This window comes from Podarcis raffonei, chromosome 11 (assembly GCF_027172205.1).
Source record: "Podarcis raffonei isolate rPodRaf1 chromosome 11, rPodRaf1.pri, whole genome shotgun sequence".
Lineage (NCBI taxonomy): Eukaryota > Metazoa > Chordata > Lepidosauria > Squamata > Lacertidae > Podarcis > Podarcis raffonei.
Genome location: NC_070612.1, coordinates 44,672,090 through 44,675,532, shown reverse-complemented (window position 1 = coordinate 44,675,532; position 3,443 = coordinate 44,672,090). Strand labels below are relative to the sequence as shown.

Here is a 3,443-nt window from a genome sequence, read left to right as displayed (position 1 = left end):
GCAGTCAAAGCAATAACATAATGTGGAATCCCAGCATGATTGCAGCTACAAGGAACTCGGCAGTAATGTATATTTCAGCATTTGGAAGACTGCGTTGATTTAGCTTTTGTCATGGCTGTAACATGAGTGAGCAGGTTACAGGGTCAAGCACGGAGCCAACTCTCTGAAGAACTCCCCAGCATGCATTTTAAAAAAAACCCCACTAAATGTACAGTCAAAGCACGACATCCAAAGGATCTTGGGAACTGCAGTTTGTTTAGGGAACTGTTGCTCTGTGAGGGGCATAGTTGTCAACTGTCCCTTATTTGGCGGGAAACTCCCTTATCCCAGCACCATGTCCTGCTGCTGTCCCTTATTGATGATGTCCCTTAAATTTCCCGGGTTTCAAAGGAAACAGCTCCTCTCCCTCCCTCCCTCCCGGCCAGGGAGGAGGGAGGCTCCAACTGTGTTGCTTGGCTGCTCACCCAATAAGGAGTCTAAGAACGACTGGGGGGTGGAGCTTGCATGACTTGTACCGATCAAATCAGCTGCGTTGCCTGGGGACTCACCTTTGCTCAGCACTTCCCAGCAGAGAGGTGACGGTGGTTTTCCTTGAGGCTTGAGGCTTCGTTTGGCTGCTGGCTGGGCTTTCTGCCTTTGGCTCGGAGGGGCTCAGAAGTTGAACATACCTGTGCTGAGTGCTTGGATCGGAATTGGGGAAGCTATATGCTTTAAATGTATGGTGTGCATCTGCCCAGAGAAATCCTTTGCATGCCTACTCAAGAGTAAGCCCTGCTGCATTTTTTAGGGTATGATTACATATTTAGCTACGTTTTCTGGTTTGATGGAGCTTGAGATATTCTCATAGGAAGGAAAGTACAGGTTCCCAAGCTGTTTCACTGGGATTTCATATGAGATATCCCCAGACAGAAGGAACGTATTCTGAATCCTGGTATGGCACTGTGGGAAGGCAGAAGACTAGTAAATGAGCATCAAAAGACACAAACACTTGCTCCAAGTTATCTGTAGGCAGCTCACAATTTTCCTCCTTTGTTTTCCCTGGAAGTTTTCAATTGCATTCGGGGAAAGTATTGGACTAAGGTATGGAAGCCTACAGACACCAGAGCACTGAACCAACCAATATGGCTTGTCAATCATTCCCCTCTGTATTTATTTCTACACATGTATTCCAAAATAACCGTTGTCGTGATTCTCGCCAAGGAAAATAAGATCAGAACAGTGCAAGCCTATCTGTTTACTCGAAAATAAGCTTTGCTGCATTCATTTGGACCAGGGCTGCCACACGTCCAGGATTCCAATGCCAGAAATGATGTCCAGCTGGAATTTCCGGAAATCGCTAAAATGTCGGGGGAAACCCAGGCATATGGCAACACGGCCAATTTTCTGGTAAAAATCCTTTAAAAAGCTTCAAAACTCATTCCCCCCCCCCAGAGCTTTTCCCAAGAAAACCTCAACAACAGCTACCTGGCCTTGGAGCTACCCAACATCTGTGAGCACAAGAACTCCATCAATCTGAGTGCCTCCATCAGCCTAAATGCTTTAGCAGGAGTGCAAGGCCAAGGCCAGCCTGGAGTACTGCGTCGGGGCCAGGATGCCGGGTGCTGACTTCCCGCAGGCCGGCGGCCCGCTGTATAGCTACACAGACAAACTAGAGGCCAGCATGGCCTATGAGCGCCTGGCCGGAGGACCACCGCTGCCCGACCTGCATCCACTGCTCATAAAGCAGGAGCCCAATGAGGCGGCAGTGCTGGCCACCCTCTACCCACTGCCAGCCAGGCCCAACTGCAGCCACTTCCAGTACTAGATGGCACACTGTGCCCAGATGACAGTTCATTTGCAGCCCGGCAGGCAGCCCACACCACTTTCCAGCCCTCATGGCAATGCCCACCACCCGCACCACACACAGTACCCGCACCACGTGCACCGGCTCCATGTGGTGGTCGGCAGGGCCGCATTGCTGGGCAAGTCCCAGAAGCTGCTGGACAAGAGCAGCAGTGAGTGCCACATGTGCTGAAAGCGCAACAACATTGCCGCAGCAAGACCAAGCAGCACAACGCCAAGACGTGGCAGAAGGTGCTGGAGCTGAGCAGCAATGAGAGGCTCCACAAGAGCGTTGAGCAGCTCAGCAAAGAGCTAGAGAACCTGCGTGGCATCTTCTGTCAGTGGCCCGAGAGCTGGCTCATTAAGGCCATGGGCAGCTGTGCTCGAGTGTGCCCCCTGACGAAGCCGGACTCCTGCCTCAATCGCCACTGAGTTGGGCCACTCATTTGCGCTCTCTACGCCCTGTCTCTGTTTCTTGCCAGCAACGAGGACGCCTGGGGAAGCTCTGGTGTGCAGACTATGGTGGGAGCCCTTTTCACCCGCAAGTAGGTGCCAGGGCAAACAAGGAGGGCGCGTGAGAAAGTATACCCCTTACTTTGCGACTTAGAGAGGGAGACAGCCTCCCGACAACTTTGGCTTAAAAAGGAAGCTCAGCAACTCTGTCCGGATTTTTGAAATATGGCGCCCCTAATTGGGACTTGCTCCCAAGTAAGCAGCTATAGGATTGAAACTTTAGTGTTAGAAGGCCATTGTCTGCAAATGCCAATCAGCCTTTATATGTGCTGAACAAGAACTCAAACGTTGCTGACTACCAGCTACCGCTTCTATTTGGAGGAAGGAATTGACCAGAAATAAAGAGCTGTCACCGGATCACTTCAAAAAAGAACAATTGGCTCTTCCCTTTTGACTCGGTAAACAGAGATGAGGACCTTGCAAAACACACACAATTAATTAAGAAGCAGATCTAGGAAAACCACAAGCTCATGGATCATGATTCACAAAGCATTTAGAGGGTGTTTTACATCTTTGAAATGTTCTGTAAACAAGACCGCACAATTCTGAAACGACTTACGAGCTTGTAAAGCCAGCTGTGTGGGCCCTTCTATTTATCCTGACAAAAGGCATAGACGTTTGTGTACTTCTCCGTCTTCGTGGCAGACATTTGCTCCTACAAGGAATCTTTTTGTCTTCAGACTTTTGCTGCTTACGCTGTTAACATGTCATCACCAAGCTTTAAGCATAGTTGCCCTTTAAGAATTATATACTGTATGCCTTCATTGTCATGCTTATATATAAAAACTGCCAATGAAACGTCCTGTGGCTTTGTTAAACATCTGATTTCCGTTTTGCATTTTTTCCCCTCTGTTGCCAGTCACTAGATATACCCGATATCTATTAGTGACTGGTGAAGTTGTTGGGTTCACTTTGCAACTGACTTCATTTAGAGCAGGGGTGAGCAACCTGCAGCCCACAGGGGTCGTTTAAATGGCCCATGAGCCGCCCCCGAACCAAGCCGCCCGCTCGAAGAGTCCCTGCGCACTGCACTAAACTGGCACAGTGCGGAGCAGAGACTTGCTTCTGCGGCACCAAAGATCCGGCCCATGGAGCGATCTCAGTGAGAG

General features: G+C 49.8%; 1 pseudogene; it reads left to right on the top strand.

Annotated features, from left to right (window-relative positions):
* The first annotated feature begins 1,341 nt into the window (after positions 1-1,341).
* On the top strand, positions 1,342-2,253 carry LOC128423693 (CCAAT/enhancer-binding protein alpha-like; annotated as a pseudogene).
* The last annotated feature ends 1,190 nt before the right edge of the window (positions 2,254-3,443 follow it).